Raw genomic sequence first — 17,955 nt, forward strand, 5'->3', positions numbered from 1 at the left:
TGGTAGAAAATTAATTGAAATAGTCATTTGACGTATGGTCTAGAGTACAAGTTTAGATTTCTTTATGTTGAAAATAGAATAATGGTTTCTTCACCTTCTTAAAATTATAATGTATTTTCTACTTAGTAGATACACAATTCTTACTTGTGTTAACAAAAAGAAGGATTCTTTTCATCATTCAGTGAATACATCTGACTTGCTTTAGAGCACTGTTCTCTTCCTTCACAATGATTTGTGATTAAAAAATAAAAAGAATCATTTTTGGAAGCTGGTTCATTTGCATGTCTTTGCCTTTCATATGTTTAAGGGGTGAATAATTGCTTGAGGACATAAACACATTCTAGTTCTTGACATTTGATGATGCTTCTGGATCTATTTGTCTATTGGTCTCTATCTTGAATATTGTTTCCTTTATCTGACTTTTCTAAACCAGGGAATTGTTTGCTAATTCAGATACAGAGGTGCCAGAGGCTGCTCTGGGTAAAGCTGTGTTAATTCCAGAAGTAAATTAGCCTTTAGTAAATTCAAACTAGAAGCTTTTACTTTGGAGGAAATGAGTTAATCATTGAATAAATCACTCTTGTAGAAATAAAGCCTATTCTATCTTGGAAATAAATTTCAATTCCTGTCTCTTGTACACTCATCATTCAGGTGTATGTACACCTAATTCAGGTGTAGAGTGGGAAAAGTAGGGTGATGAGGAACTCAGATAGTTGCTGCTCTGATAGCATAGGTGTATCTTGTAGTTAGGACAAATACATATAAAACAAAGGAATTTTGTATTGAAATACAATAGAGTTTCTCAAGTTGGATAATTTCTTATTATAGGGTCTGCCCAGTGCTTTACAAGAAGTTTAGCAGCATCCCTAAACATCTAGTTTTACTAGATGCCAATAGCATACCCTCCCTAGTCATGACAATCAAAATTGTCTTCAGACATTGCTACTTGTCTGCAGGAGGGCAAAACCACTGCTGGTTGAGAACCACTGATTCAGAGTATAATGCTAGTAGCAAAGGAATATGGTAGAAGCTCCTGGTGCCCAGCTGAGGAGCTGTGTGGGGAGGGCTGTGAGGCTCTGCAAATGGTTGCTAATCTTCATTGTTGAGGGAATGCCCTTTTGCACATGTATGTACTGTGTTTTGTAAATATTTATAGATTCTATTTTTGGAAAAAACTATAAATATATTTATTGAACTCGAAGTAGCTTTGGGTTATTTTTTATTTTATCATTCAGAAGATCCTAAAAGTACACGTGGTTATATTTAAGTGCCTGATCTGGTTTTGAGTGTGGTGTCTGGAGTCAGAATACCCAGCACTCACCACTTAATTGGGCTTCCCTGGTGGCTCAGATGGTAAAGAATCTGCCTACAATGTGTGAGACCCAGGTTCAGTGCCTGGGTCAGGAAGATCTCCTGGAGAAGGAAATGACAACCCACTCTAGTATTCTTGCCTGGACAATTCCATGAACAGAGGAACTTGGCAGGCTACAGTCCATGGGGTTGCATGGACTGAGCGACTAACAGACCACTTAATTAGCTGTATGACTTTGGTTAAGTGTCTTGTCCTTTCTTTGTCTCCATGTTCCCATCTATAAAATAGAAATACTATTTGCACTTCACTTAATATATCATTTTGAGGATTAAATGAGATATTGCCTATATGGTTTCCAGTATAGTGAGTGATGCAAACAGCTGACTCATTGGAAAAATCCATGATGCTAGGAGAGATGGAGGGCAGAAGGAGAAGAGGGCGCAAGAGGATGAGATGGCTGGATGGCATCACTGATGCAATGGACGTGAACTTGGGCAAACTTTGAGAGATGGTGAGGGACAGAGAGGTCTGGCGTGCTACAGTCCATGAGGTCACAAAGAGTCAGACATGACTGGGGGACTGCACAGCAACACATAGGGAGTGCTAAATTGTGATCATAAATAAATAATCTATTTATAAATAAATATAAATAAAATATAAATACATTTAATAAATGGCATCTATTATTATTTCTTTATAGAGTATGCAATTTTTGGCCCTGAAATTTTGGAAACTATTAGTTTACATTTTAAATGCTATCAGATGAGAATGGAATGGGGCAGGGGGACAGAGAGGAGAGCCTCCTTGGAAAGATTTCATAGAAGAGATTGAATTGAGAGAGATGGATGGGTTGTGAATCTATATTTGTATATCACTCAATATCTATTTCCTTAGGCCTTGAGGGTATAGGAGACAAGAAAGAAGGCCCAAGGGTTTCCACCTTTTGGAGACCAAATGAAAATGACCATGGTGGACAGACTCTAAGGTGGCCTCCATGACTCTTGCCTCCTAGATTCATGCCCTAATGTGATCCTCTACCTTTAAATGAAGAGGAAAGGGGGAGGACCTGTGCTTTACTCTAGCCAGTAAAGTACAGCAAAGGTGATGGTATGCATGTGATTATGTCACATAAGATGGTGATGCTTGTGTTTCAAGGAGACACTCCTTCTTGCTGGATTTAAAGAAGAAAGTTGTCATATTATCCATGCCTATGGACAGGGCTTTGTGATTAGGAGCCTAGGGTGGATATCAATCAACAATGAACTGAATGCTCCCAACAGTCACATCAGCTAGGAAATGGAGTCTTCCCCAGTTGAGCTTCAGAGAAGAACCCAGCCCTGGCTGACACATTGATTACAGCCTTGCAGAGGAACCAACTTAAATACACTTGGACCCCTGACCCACAGAAACTGTGAGACAAATATGTTTCTTGAAGCTACTAAATGTGTATGATATTGTTATGTAGCAATAGATAACTCAGTGAGTATGATATAGAGGCCACAGATGACTAGAAGCTCTCACCAGACAAAGACACTTTAAATTCAGTATGTCCAAGTCAGAACTTGTCATCTTCCCCCCAGTTTTATCCCGTGTTCCTTTCTTAGGGAATGTTTCCAATATCCCAGCCTCACCCTAACCGAATCACACACTTTGAGGTCACCCATGACTCTTCCTAACCCCTGTCCAAATTGGTCCCCAATTCCTACTGATTATCTCCCCCAAGTGTCTCTTGACTCCGTTCCCTCCTTTTCATTCCCCAATCTCAACCGTGTTTTAGGTTTCCATATTTCCAGCCTGGACAACAGTAGTAGTCTCTTGACTTACCTCCTCTTCTTCAATCTAAACCTCTGTCCAGTCTTATCTACAATTTTCTCAAGGTTTTTATTTTTTAACGCCAATCTGGACATGTAATTCCCCTAATAATGAATATTGAATGGCTTTTCGTTTTCTTCGGGATAAAATGGAAAGATCTCTCCATGGCCTGTGAAGTCCTATCCCTGACAACCTCTCCAACCCTTCACTGCTTTCCTTGGCTATCCCTCCCTTCAGGAATCACATGTCACTTTTGAGCAACCTTCCTCGACTGTTGCTCCCCTAGGCGGAGTTCCTAGAATTCCTTGGATATACTCTACTAAGGGTAGAATCAATTAACTTGTTTCTTGCCTGAAATTTTCCAGCAGATTGTGAGCTTTTTAAAGGCAGGGACTATGTCTGACTCCCCACAGTATCTTCAGCTGCTGTTGGTGAGTCAGGCTGGTAGTCAGGATGTGGTGAAGTTTGTTGCATGCATGCATGGGTACATGAATGAATGAATGAATGAATATGCCAGAGCTCTGACTGTGCACTAGTTCTCAGGTACTTTGGCACCTCTTCTAACAAACGTCCCCAAAATAGTTCTGCTTTTCTGAGTGTGAACCTCCTTCCTCTTCACATCTGTCACTTTAAGTGTGATTCTGCAAAATTTGGAAGAGAACACATAATGAGCTGCCTAATTTTCTGGATTGTTAGTTTTATTTTCTTTCTGTCTCTCTCTGTCTCTGAATCTCTCTTTCTTTTCTTTTAAGTGATGATGCATTGCATCATTATCCTGGGTAAACTTTTTAGGAATTTGGTCCATAAATGAAATTTTGTTGCAAAGAGAGCTGTTTCCTTTGCTTATCTTACTGCAAGTTATGTTATTTCAAATATTAAAGGAAAGAAAAAGAAATAATACAAAATGTCTGTTATTTTACATCCTCTAGTTCTGCTTTATCTTCCTTCCCAGTATTCCATCAGTTGTTTTGACAAGGGCAGTTGTTTGGCCTGTCAGAATAGCTCCTGGTTTTATCTATCTCTGGGGATGTTTTTTCTCTCCCCTTTTAGACCAAATGCTTTAAATAATAGTGTTTTCCTTGGCTGTACAATGAGAAAAACAGTACCTACATTATAGAATTGTACTATGGAAAGACACATGTACTCATTAATTAGAGGCAGAGAGTGTAGACCTGGGCCAGGTGCTGTGCTAGAGTAACATGGTCCCTCCTAGAGCAGTGGTAGATGCAGAGTCAGAGGCATGGTGGGTACCTCGCACACTAAATAGTATCATCATTTTTCTTTTCTCTCTTCCTCTCTCCTTTTCCTCCCCAGGACAGGCTTTGGAACCAGGCAGACCTGGAATTTGATTCTAGGTATGCCCTTTCCTCACCAAGTAACCTTGGCTTTAACTCTCCACGCCTATAACTTTATCTATAAAATGGACATAATACCCAGGTCACAGGGTAGTTGAAAGGGTTGGATAAAATAAAGCAGGTGAAGCGCTAGGCTTGGAGCCTAAAACAAACCTCAGGTGCGACTCTAACTAGCTGTGAGAATCATGTTATTTTGCCCCTCTAGGCTGTTTCATTGGAGAAGGCAATGGCACCCCACTCCAGTACTCTTGCCTGGAAAATCCCATGGACGGAGGGGCCTGGTGGGCTGCAGTCCATGGGGTCGCTAGGAGTCGGACACGACTGAGCAACTTCACTTTATTTTTTCACTTTCATGCATTGGAGAAGGAAATGGCAACCCACTCCAGTGTTCTTGCCTGGAGAATCCCAGGGACAGGGGAGCCTGGTGGGCTGCCGTCCATGGGGTCGCACAGAGTTGGACACGACTGAAGCGACTTAGCAACAGCAGGCTGTTTCATGTTGGTTCTTTTCCTGTTGATCTGAGCATGTTGCCTGTTTCTGCCTTCTCTTTTACCTGTCTCCAGTCTCTTCTGGCCTTTCAACCAGTAACACTGTCTTTTTAAGGCCCACTTTGAGTGATGGGCTCACGCACTCCTCTTCATTTCTTTGACACGTCTCCCTTTGTCTTCAACATTGAGTACCTTCACCATGTGCCCTGGCATTTCACTATATATATATATATATATATATATACACATATATATACATATAGCCCTTTTTTGTCCCCAAGTGCCTTTGATTTGTCTCCATGTAGAAATTTCCAAATAGAAATTTCATCAGTAAACTTTGAAAATCAAACAGGCTATTTAGAATTTTGTGTCAAAAAAGTAAGTGGACTGAAGAAACAGGAGATCTCCAAGGAGTCTTTAGGACATGGCCTTTTTGCCAACCACATGAACTCTGGAGGCATCTTAGGGCTCTTCTCTGTATCTAGGAGAGTAAGGTTTTAGATTTTAGGTAGGCTTGTTCTTATGGTAGTTGACAGTAAACACTTTTGGAGGTAGAAAAAACAAGTTGGCTGCAGGAAATTGTAATGGTTTCCTTCTGTAGGTATAACTCACAGGGACATGTTGGAATAAAGAATAAGGAATTAACTCCTTCTTACCCCCTGCCCTCCCCCGCCTCCCCCCCGGCCCAGCCACTATCAGCATTACTGATGTTGCTTGGTCCCCCAGCAGGTGGATTTCACATTGGTCTGTGCTATTAGACTTTATAGGCAGCAGGCATCATACTGCTTTGGAGTTTGCTCTGAGGATGGTAAAGTGTGGTTGGGAAATGCAGCTAAGCTTTTAAAAGGGCATGATTTTTTAGTTCACATCTGATAATTATAGAGCCATCGTGTCTTTCTCTTGCAGACTGGGTAATTGTACATGGGGGGTTTGAGAGGTAAGTGGGTGTGTGCCCTTATGTATACCCGAGTGGACGGCTTATTCAAATGATGCCTTCTTCATTTCAGAGCCTTAGGTGTTGTTGAGATGAGCAGACGGTAATTTACCACCGGATCAAGCCCTAATTTCATTGTCACCATTTTGGCATGTGTATACCAGGCCTACTCTATTTGTGTCATGTAGAACTCTAGAACAAGCTGTTCTGTAAATATTACTTAAAAAATAATGTAGCACTACCACCTTCTAAAATAAACTTCGAAAGTGTTGTTTTAGAGAGCTGTTTTATTCTGTTAATTTCTTTAAGTTGAATCCCAGATTTTCTGAGGGTTTAAGTTACCAGAAGATACTACTTGTTATCTTTGTTGCTTGCTTTCTTTCATTTTGGTGATAACTCTGAAAGTAACAGGGAAAAGAATCCTATTTTTGGTTTGCTGTAATAACTCAGAGCTCTGTATATAACTATTAAAAATAGTTTTAATCATCAAATGTTTGACAAAAATGGAATATACCTAATGCATCTGGGGCTAGCATAGTGCAGTGGTAGCAAACAGGGCATGCAGGCAGGATTAGGCAAGTTTCATTTAATCTGCACAGAATGGTAAAGAGCCAGCATTAAAAAAATTCAGAGCTTTCTCATAAAAAGTCTTGAAAGGTATATACTTTGTAGTTCCCACTGACCCCACAGCTTCCAGTTGTCCCTGACTTTGAGGCTGAATGTAGTTTCAAAACTGCACATATACAGTGATGAGGTTGGAGTCCTGGAGTTCTTATGTGTGGCCACCGAGAATCCTTTGTCCCTCCTTCCCATGGTGGGCACTTCAGTTTGTACCTCTGACACGAGGAAAGGAGCCCGAGTGCCTCAGTTCTGTCACTTTCTGAGACTCGTTCTTTTTGGCAGACTGGTTCTTGGGATTTTGTGATGGGCAATTTGGAGGAAAGGAATTGGGGAGGAAGACAAAAGAGACCAGAGGAGAAGCTAAGGGTGGAAAGAATTTCAGGGTGAGAGGAGACTCTCGAGGAGTCAGGAATGGGAGCAGCTGTAGTATTTGAGAGCAGCAGATGGGATTATAAGGAAAGTTCAGAATTGTGTGTCTACTTCATAGTGCTTAAGAAACAAAATTGAAGATTAGAGTTATTTTGAAATTGCTGAACTGTGTTTGTATCAGGGTTGAGTCAGGAGACAGAAACTACACTAAATATTTTAACAGAGAGAATTTAATACAAAAAAATATCAACCAGATATTGAAGAACTGAAAAGACAAGAAGAAGACACTGAGGCATCTTGGAGTAGCAACTGCAGGAGGTATTTGCCATTCTTGGGGTTGGGATCATTAAAATTTGGAAGCTTGGTGGAGGGGCCCTGTGGGACCAAACTCCCATCTTCAAGATAAGGGCCGGTGCTGAGGCCTCTGAGCTAAGAAGAAGGAAGCTGAGGGCCTGGTACCCAGACCTCTGAGAGATGGTACTGCCTTGTTGGTGTTATGGAGTCTACGAGCTCAGGTGAGGGGTGGAGGGCTGGGACCTGGACCTGAGGAGGAGGCAGGGTAGAACGGTGGTCCATGAGGAACACAGTGGTTCCAGAAGGACTGCTAACTAGATTCAGTCAGCAGCCAGCACAGAAAGGAAGTGCAGCTTCTGGAGTTACCAAACAGGGCTAGGCCAGCCACACGAACAGGAAGCCAGTAGGTAATAGACAGGAAGGAACAGCTCACACCTCCCTCTTCCAGCATGTAGGTTCCATCTAGTGCACTCTATGGGCATAGCCTAAGAGACAGCAGCTAACAAAGTGGAAGTATAGCTCACAAAGCCCCAGCCCTGCTGCTAAGTCGCTTCAGTCGTGTCCGACTCTGTGTGACCCCATAGACGGCAGCCCACCAGGCTCCCCCGTCCCTGGGATTCTCCAGGCAAGAACACTGGAGTGGGTTGCCATTTCCTTCTCCAATGCAGGAAAGTGAAAAGTCAAAGTGAAGTCGCTCAGTCGTATCTGACTCTTAGCCCTAGCATCACAGAAATGGTATGGAAAGACGGGTTTGGAGGTGAGAGGTAGCAGCTTAAAAACGGGCTCAGTTTTTAAGTATAGAACTTTGAGACTGGCTGTGGAGGGCTTTAGAAGTGCTGCACAAAAATCCATGGTTCCAGCTTTATAAATGTAATTTAAGAGAGTTTGTTCTTGTAGTCTCCAGATTTGCATCTTGTACAATACTTACTAATTTCCAAATTAGTGATTTTTTTTTGGGGGGGGGACATGCCATGAGGCATGTGAGATCCTAGTTCCCTGACCAGTGATTGAACCTGTGACCCCTGTAGTGGAAGTGCAAAGTCCTAACCACTGGACCATCAAGGAAGTCCCTAATTACGTATTTACTCATAATATACTTCTATGTAGTATTGTTATTAATTAAGTTTGTCCTGTAGTGAAGAAGTTTGCAAACTGTAGCTTGTGGGCCAAATATGGCTAGCTGGCTGTTTTTATAAGTCAGATTTTATTGGAATACAGCCATGCCCATTTGGTTAGCAAAAAAATGTGCAGACTTCTTCTCTAGTATAAATTTCTATTATAAATCTCTAGTATAAATTTTAGTTCTGATTTAAAATAGAAGTCCGTGACACATAGGGCTTCCCAGGTGGTGCTAGTGTAAAGACCCTGCTTGCCAGTGCAGGAGACGTAAGAGGCACAGGTTTGATCCCTGGGTCTGGAAGAGCCCCTCACAGAGGGCATGGTAACTCACTCCAGTATTCATGCTGGAGAATCCCATGGACAGAGGAGCCTGGTGGGCTCTGGTCCATGGGGTCACGAAGAGTTGGGCACAACTGAAGCAACTTAGCACGCATGACACACAAGTTTAGAAAAATAACTGACACTACAAAAACCAGACACACAGGATAGATTTTTATGTTAAAAAAAAAATGAAGGCATTGTGCAAGTGTGAGTGAGTGCCACCAAAATTTACCTTGGCTTTCTGAGAGAATGGACAAACATGCGTGATTTTTTGGACCTGCTGATAAAATTGAGATATTGCCATCTTTCTTGAACAGATAATTGCTGCTTGAACAGAGTCTATCCAAATAAGACATTCCACTAGAGGCATCTTCTGAAAGAATGTTGAGTTTGAAGTCAGACCCCTGGAGACCTGGTGCCACCGTATTCATGCTGCTCTGTAACTGTGGGTGAACCAGTTAACCTTGGAAATTCATTTTCACATAGATGCCCTGAGAACTAGAATTTTCACATTTATTCTTGTAGCTCCTTGGTCAGTGTCTCCCACCCTGATACTTTTCCTGAGCCCCAGCCTGCATATAGGATGGCCTTCTAGACAGCATACTTGTCTCCCTGGTGCTTCAGACCCAACGTGTCCCTGATGGACATGACTGATGACCACAGATATCTAGTGCTCCTCTATTACTGGACTATTTTGGGCCACATCAGGACATTTGAAACTTCTCTTCCCTTTTGAAGTTAGGCACAGTCATATGTCTACTTCCAACAGATAGATTGTGACTGGAAGTGATGTGTCCTGTTTCTGGGCCTAAGTACTTAATTGTCAGGGTATGAATCTTTAGCACACTTTTTTCCTGCTCTTGCATCAAGCAGTATTCCAGACGGCAGGGTATCCATCAGTCTGTGCCCCAGAAGGAGGTCTGTTGAAGCACAATAGACATGTAGCATAAATGAGAATTTTGTCCTTCTTATTTCAATCACTGATATTTGGGGGTTGTCAGTTTCTATAGTTTATTTTAATCTGGCCCAATCATTACAGTGTTCAGCCGAAGCTTATCTTCCTTTTCCTGTCTGCTGCTTCTGTTCCTGACGTCACAGGATGGCACAACTCTAAATTTACTTGCCAGAAACCTGGAAATCACATTTTTACATTCTATCTTTTCTTGCTATCATTATCCAGTCAGTTTTCAGGTCCCTTACCTTCTATTTCCTTAATACCATTTGTAGTATACCTCTCTGTTGATTCCCAGCAGTATTGTCTTATTTCAGGATGTATAACCTCTCAGCCGGACTATTGTTTTTTAACTACTCACTCTTTTTTAAATCTTATTCCAGTCTACCCGCATTTCGTATACATAGGAAACCTAAATTGGATCATGTCCCTTCGATTTTCAGAAATCTTCATGGATTCTGTGCCAGCCCGAGAGAGGGCAGACTCCCCAGCATGACAGGCAAGCGTAGCACAGCCTTCCCAGTCTCCTCGTGTACCCTCTGTGTGTTCTGTCCTCACCGACCTCCCTGTAATGTCCTCTGCCTGGAAAAACCTTCCTTCAATCTGCCTGTCCATCTCTCTTTAAGTCCTTTAAGTTTTAGCTTAAGAGTTACTTCCTCTATAACCCTTTCTGAATTTCCCAGATGCACTTAGATGTTTCTTTCTTAATGTTCTCTTTGTTCTTTGTACACACTTCTTTATATAGACTAACACATTAAATACAATTGCTTGCATGCCTGGTTCTCTTTACTAGATGGTCACTCTCTTGAGGGTAGTTTCTGAACTTTGATTTCTCTTTGGTGCAAGTAATTCACAGAATATCTAGCACTTGAATAATTGTAATTGTTGATGAATGACTTACTTTAAGGAATAATTATTTCTATGAAATAAATATAGGGCAAAATAATTTAAGTTGAATAACAAACATTACTAAGCTACCATTATTATTCTTTTTTTAGGGGAGGATAGCATGTACTTTAAGAATCGAAGACCTTATTTTTCAACACTGGCTTAGGTGACCAAAATACTTTTTAATCAATATTAGTGAAAAGTCATTATTATTTTTTTTTATTGTCATGATCTTATGAAAGGATGAGGAATGTTAATGTTGGCCAGTATCAGTTTTTAAAATGTTCTAGTTAGCAAGTAGAAGTTTAAAAAATACTGACACAGACATGGAGATCACACTGTAGTCTCTAAAAATATTGTTAGCAAATTCAAAAAGGGCAGCTCTTTTATAGGCATAGTGGATCTTTTTTATTTAAAATGTTACACTAAATTCTATTCCATAGATATTTTTAGTAACATAAGAAGCCAAAATGAAATGGAGAAAATGTTTCAGAGACCTCAAAAATATTTATATCCTGTGGCCCAGTGATTCTTCTTCTGGGGTAATATCCTTTTGGGTGGTTTTGGCCTTTCTTTGAGGTGAGGAGTAAATCTCCAAATAATAAAGAGAGCCAGGCTTTGAAAGCTATATGAGGTCACTTTCTTTCTCCCCTTGACCTGGCGCAAGGTACAGGCAAGTGATTCATGGCTCCCAGTTTCCCAGAAGCCACTCAGAGCCTCCAAACTCGGTGACTTATGCTGTTTGCCCTACTGTGTCAGTATTCCTAAGTGTGGGCGTGCATGTGGGGAGTAGGTTCTCTAAGACAGCAGAAGTCTTAGTACTCTGATGCCCCTTTACTGCTCTCACACACTCTCACATAAAAGTTCACTGCAGAACCTTCCAGCTGAGCTCTCTGCTACTTTCTAGACAGTTTTCTTCATGTTCTCTTTCTCTCCCCAAACCTGTAGTCTTCCTTTTTGTATAAATGCCACGTTGTTTTTGAACTAGATAACTCTTCCTCACCTCTTCAGTCCCCCAGTACCATTTTCTCTTTCACCACACAAATGATTGTTTGCACAAACCAGTCATTTCCATTTTCCTGTCTCAGTTGAATTAGAGCACCTGTGTTTTACTTTCATAGCCTCTACTGCTTTTTCTGGGCAATGTTTAGCTAGATGGTTGTTCTTCTACCTAGACTGTGAGCTCAACAAGGGTTGGGCTATACCTCTTTTTCTCAGTGTTGTGTCTCCAGGCGGTGGTGGTGCTGGTGGTTTAATTGTCAAATTATGTCCAACTTGTTTGCATCCTCATGGACTATAGTGCACAGGCTCCTCTGTCCATGGGATTTCTCAGGCAAAAATACTGGAGTGGGTTGCCATAAATAGATATTCAATAAAAGCTACTGATGAATAATTGAATAAAACACATGAAAGGCATACCTATATTCAGGCTTCATTGATTTTAGAGAAAGTTAAGCTGGATCCTTGTTGTGTGGCCTGGTGCTGTTAGTGGCCTTGAGGAGAATGCATGGGCACTTTGGCTGGTATGTGTGCTTTTCATGAACACATCCCATGAGGATTTTATTGACCCAATCGTTGAAGGTGTGTTGTACATCTTTACACCTTTGTACATCTTTGTACATGTCTGTAATAGTCACAGTGCTTAGAACTGGGAGTACATGTCTCTATCCTTGAAACATCTAACAGATGAGTAAAATGTAAAATGTAATAACCTTTGACACATGGTAGGCACTCAGCACTGTTGAATGAATGACTCACTATCACAAGGGCACCATGGAATCAACTGATGTTCCATTAGTGAAAATGCTCCAATCCCAATTTCTTATTTACTTGGGGTTAATGATGTGAAGGAGTGGCTTGATAACAGAGAGAAATCAACTAAGGAAATAATTTAAATTATTTTAATAATAAACACATTGTGCATTGGTGTAAGGTTCATCTTTTATTGAAGAATGATGTTTTTCCCCTACCACTTCTTAAGATTTTGGTGTGCAGGGGCCGAGGTGGAGGAGTGGAGCTGGGAGAAGCTCCTGGCTCTTCCTTTAGAGCGATGGTGCAGGCATTTATTGGAAGCAGGCATTAGGGCATTTGGTTACAGTAATTGTGAGCTTTGTGCTCAACAGACCATATGAAGGCATGTTGCCGTCTGGCTCCCTCAGTGTGCTAATCAGGGGGGGTGAGGAAGAAGAGGAGGAGGAGGGAAGGGCTTTTGGCCCAAATGTTGGAGGCCTGATTGTGTTCAAAGACTCAAGTGGCCAGCTTAACCCAGGTTATTAAACATTCTGCAAGACCCTGGGTCTTCTTATGTTTGTTTTCTTTTTTTTTTTTTCTTCTTGCCACTTTATCCAGGAGATATGAGCAATGAAATGATATTTATTTTGCAAATGTAGAAAGATATTTTGTTTAATGTGGTATTTGAAATACCCATTTGCCTCTCTCTGTCTATTTACTCTGACAAGTCCTTGTATCACAGGCATAGCTGAGTTAGGAGCTGGGGATCATGCATTGTATTCTTCGGGGGAAAAGAATGTTAAATTTCAACAGATAAGATTATTGAAATAAGTAATCCTTTCTTCGTTGTTATTGGAGTCTTCACTCTTGCATTTGAATGTAAACAACAGAATGTGCAAAGCTAACAAGGACAAGACTTTGTAAAAGAGGAGAATTTGTTATTAAAAAACCACTTTACAATAAGAAGGAGAGCTCTTCCAGCAGCAAAGAATCCTCCTGCAATGCAGGAGATATAGGAGATGTGGGATTGATCCTTGGGTCAGGAAGATCCCCTGGAGAAGGAAATGGCAACTCACTCAAGTATTCTTGCCTGGGAAATCCCATGCTTATAAGAGCCTGGCGGGCTATGGTCCATAGGGTCACAAAGAGTTGGAGATGATTAAAGCGATTGAGCCTTACAATAAGAAACAGTAATTTCGACAACTCTGTCTTGTGGCCTAAGGTTTACTGTTTACTTATTTACTGAAAATTTCTGGTACACTTTCTAGAAGCCAGACACCTTAGGTTTTCTATGAGCCTTTAGTCTTTTGGAGGGGAAAGTCAAGTTATCTAAAAATGAAAATTCTATAATTTGATAATTATCTATTAAATACTTACCATGTTACAGGCATTGGGGGCACAATAACTAACAGGACAAAGCCCCTTCCTTCAAGGAGTTTACAACCTAGTGGGGAAATGTTGGCCTTAGAATTTGTAACCAACAAAGCCTGTGGTGTGTGTAGCTCAGCAGGCTGCATAAAGGAGGTGATTCCTTGGAACTTCTAACCAACAAAGCCTGTGTGTGTGTGTGGAGGGGTATGTGTGTGTATAGCTCAGCAGGCTGCATAAAGGAGGTGGTTCCTTAAAAACAAATCAGCGTAAGTCTGTTGGAGGGAGAAAGAGCATGTATGAGGGGAGAAAGCTTGGTGTGGTCTGGCCTGGTAGTGCTTGTAAAGGTAGGGATGTGGTCAGCCTAGGACCTGAATGGGAACAGAGGCAAAGGGAATGGGATGATCAGGCAAAGACAGCTGAGGGGCTTGAACTTCATTGAAGTAAACACCCCCTTTATTAGAGAACTTATTTTTCCTTTGTGAGCTAAGAGAGGATCCTCATGTGAGAGATCATTTCTTCATCCCATGGAAAATCTTTTCTCAGATTCTTACTGATTTTTTTCTTATTCCAGTCTATTCAGTTGTGTATTCTACTTTATTCTTCTTTCATCAATTAAGCATTGTTCTAATAAAGGTAGGATCTAGAATGCATGGATGAGTAATCACCCTGTCCTTGGCAGTACCTGGTACGTACCTCACAGAAGCCTTATGCTGGTTCTCCTCCAGGGTGTGAGTCCTTTGAGAGCAGGGGTGAGGGCCGCTTAACCTCTGTGTCATCATGGCAGTAAATGTGTGTTTTGAATGCTACAGAAGGGCACACTCAGGGATTTGTCATGGGTCCTTCTGAAGTTTGCATTTATGAAATATGATTTTAAAAGAAAACTTACACATGCTTACCACAGTAGCTGGCACATGGAAAATGTCTAATGAATGGTAATTTTCTATCTCTTTTAATCAAAGCTGCATCACTGCATCATGCTATATCCTTGTTAAATTCTTACAGGTTTTTGCATTGCTTGGTGAATTAAGAGAAGTGATATGCACTTTGTTATTACATTATTGTATGAATTTGTTCTCCATTCTGTGATGCCAGTAAGAAACACTGTTGGTTTAAAAATCAGGGAAAGAAAGGGCTTGTTGCAGCATTTTAAAAATGATCTAGGATGTTTGAGGTAAAACGTCAGCCAGATTGCCCCACGCTGAGACTGCTTGGAAGACAGTTGTGTTCTGAGATGCTAGAGTAGTATATTCCTCAAGTGGAGAAAGAGGCAGCATGGTGGGGTCAGCACTGCAAGTTTGCAGAATGCAGTGTCACACGAGCAGGTTCTATGATCATTGTTAACGCAGTTACACCCCTGCCTCCTTTTGCCACCCTGCCTCTCCAGCCAGCTTGTGGGAGTGTCTGCTTTGGTGGATCACGCTGGCTACAGAGAGCACCTTTACAAAGCTCCCAGAATGCCTTGTCCTTGAGACCTCAGACTACTTGCATGTGGTCTGGGGGTGTGTGGTGCCTTGCTTAGGAAACATAAATAGGTGGACATGAAGTTTACCTTGTATTTTCAGGAATCACAAATATATAGAAACCAAGGACTTGCAATTAAGGATGTTTCTTTGGTAGAGCAATGTTCTGGAGGCTGAACAAATGACTCATGATTACTAACAGGCTTTGAGAAGCTTCTTGGGTATGCGCAGTGGGATGCTGCTTGATGAAAGGTAGCTTGGTGGTCTCAGAATGATGTTTATCTACCTTGTTCTTTTAGCTTTTCTTTTTTTTCCTTTGGTAAAAGGTTGGTGAACTCTTGACACAAGCCCTTCACAGATGGTCCCCCTTCTGTGTGGCGGGTGTTCTGTTCCTAACAGGTAGCTTCCTCTTTTCACGCTAACAGGAAACTGGCACTTTGAGGATATAAAGCTCTGTACAACATCTGCTTTTTCAAAATGGAAGGCTCAGCTCCCAGGGGCTCAGGCCCAGTGCACTGTTTTTAATTGGCAGAAACATCCCCTAACCCAACAGTGATGCATTGTGTCTATTCCCAGAATGACGTTCATTAGAGTTTCCGAGAGCTCTATCCTGGTGTGGACCAGTTCACTTTAGAACAGCCTTTGTAAGATGGAATAGTGTGGAGGGGGATAGAAAGGAGAAGGTCTCCAGGAATAGATCTCACTCTTTAAAAATAACCATGATACATTAAGTATTGATTGGAATTCTGTTTCAATTTTTAAATAACATTCAGGTCTTTAAAGATTTAAATCCACTCATCTAAACTCAACTAAATAAAGTTTAAAACAAAGGAAAGAATGATCAACTTCTGGGTACCATTCAGTGTGTTAAGTTAGTTTCAGAATTTTTCCCCCCCTAGAAATGGGACATTTATTTTTAGGAGTTACATACTTTGGGTTTTTTTTCTGTTGAAAACTGCACAGAAGTAGAACAGATCTATCTTGAGAGGAGGTCTGTCTACTTTAAGTTTTCTTGTAGGCGGCAATAGGTTTTAACTTTTGTATCATATAGAGAGAAGAGGCTAATATCTATAAATGTGGCTCATTCTTGGGGATAAGCTATAAAGGAAGCTATCTGTTGAGTATTTGGAACGTCTGCTTTATGATTGGAAAAAAAAATTCCCTTAGTTGTCTTCTGGGCATGAGTTTGGTGCCACCTTGTGGGCAGTTGTCAGACTATGCTGTTAAAAGAAAACTTGGCCCAAGGCAATTAATAATGCACAAAATATATGCTCTGTAAATTCAGAAAATTAAGATCATGGCATCTGGTCCCATCACTTCATGGCAAATAGATGGGGAAACAGTGGAAACAATGGCGACTTTATTTTTCTGGGCTCCAAAATCACTGCAGATGGTGATTGCAGCCATGAAATTAAAAGACGCTTAATCCTTGGAAGGAAAGTTATGACCAACCTAGACTACATATTAAAAAGCAGAGACATTACTTTGCCAACAAAGGTCCGTCTGGTCAAGGCTATGGTTTTTCCAGTAGTCATATATGGATGTGAGAGTTGGACTGTGAAGAAGGCTGAGTGCCGAAGAATTGATGCTTTTGAACTGTGGTGTTGGAGAAGACTCTTGAGATTCCCTTGGACTGCAAGGAGATCCAACCAGTCCATCCTAAAGGAAATCAGTCCAGGGTGTTCATTGGAAGGACTGATGCTGAAGCTGAAACTCCAATACTTTGGCCACCTGATGTGAAGAGCTGACTCATTTGAAAAGACCCTGATGCTGGGAAAGATTGAGAGCAGGAGGAGAAGGGGGACGATAGAGGGTGAGATGGTTTGATGGCATCACTGACTCAATGGATATGAGTTTGGGTAGACTCCAGGAGTTGGTGATGGATAGGGAGGCCTGGCGTGTTTCGGTTCACGGGGTTGCAAAGAGTGACTGAACTGAACTGAAAAACTAGTTAGATTAAAAAAATCCTCAGACTTCAGTGATTCTCTCACTAGATTCATGCAGCTTCATCTTAGAGGCAATATTGCTACCTGATTTCAGGAAACATGTGATTCTTCTTCAGGGATTTTGATACCCTGCTATGGTACCAGTGTCTTATTATCTTAGAGAACACTGTTGGGGTATCTATGTTCTTTTTTCTAAGTCTTGCGTCTTCATAGTGTTTTAACATGGCTTTCATTCTTCATTTTGAGCTACATATTAGGTATCCAACAAAATATGTCTTCTTAATGCTAGTTAATACTGTCCATATTAGAGAAAAAGACAATGAAATAAAAATAAATTACCTCAAATATAATATCAGATATGGGCAGATATGAGAAATTCTTATTAATTGATTTTAAATAAAATTTGGATGCCATATTTATATATGTTTGCCACATGATAGAATTTATATACTTTTAATTAATAAGAGAACAAATAAAGTATGCTGTTTGATGCTATTTTGCCTAAGGATACCACTATTTCTAAAGCCCTGTGGCAGGTTCAGTGATACTGGTGATGTGATTTTTGACTCACTGTAAAACACTTCTCACAGCAGCCCTCTGAGATATCTAGAACTGATCTCCTAGTTCCTAATTTTGCCTGTAGAGGAAATAGAGTAGGAAGCATGACTGGCTCACCCTGGGTTATAAGGCCTGATAGTGGTGCTGCTGCTGCTAAGTCGCTTCAGTCATGTCCGACTCTGTGCGACCCCATAGACAGCAGCCCACCAGGCTCCGCCATCCCTGGGATTCTCCAGGGAAGAACACTGGAGTGGGTTGCCATTTCCTCCTCCAATGCATGAAAGTGAAAAGTGAAAGTGAAGTCACTCAGTCGTGTCCGACTCTTCGCGACCCCATGGACCGCAGCCCACCAGGCTCCTCCGTCCTTGGGATTTTCCAGGCAAGAGTACTGGAGTGGGGTGCCATTGCCTTCTCCACTGATAAT

At 41.2% G+C, this 17,955-nt stretch overlaps 1 protein-coding gene and 1 non-coding gene across 2 annotated transcripts in view; one reads left to right on the forward strand and one right to left on the reverse strand.

Moving 5' to 3' along the window:
• The window catches only part of ERC2 (ELKS/RAB6-interacting/CAST family member 2), an 882,456-nt gene that overhangs the window by 119,791 nt on the left and 744,710 nt on the right, over positions 1-17,955 (forward strand). The window lies entirely within an intron of this gene.
• TRNAG-UCC lies at positions 8,178-8,250 on the reverse strand. The gene has a single exon. It is a non-coding gene; the product is annotated as a tRNA-Gly (tRNA).

The sequence above is a fragment of the Bison bison genome, unplaced genomic scaffold (assembly GCF_000754665.1).
Source record: "Bison bison bison isolate TAMUID 2011002044 unplaced genomic scaffold, Bison_UMD1.0 scf7180017864304, whole genome shotgun sequence".
NCBI classification, from domain to species: Eukaryota; Metazoa; Chordata; class Mammalia; order Artiodactyla; family Bovidae; genus Bison; species Bison bison.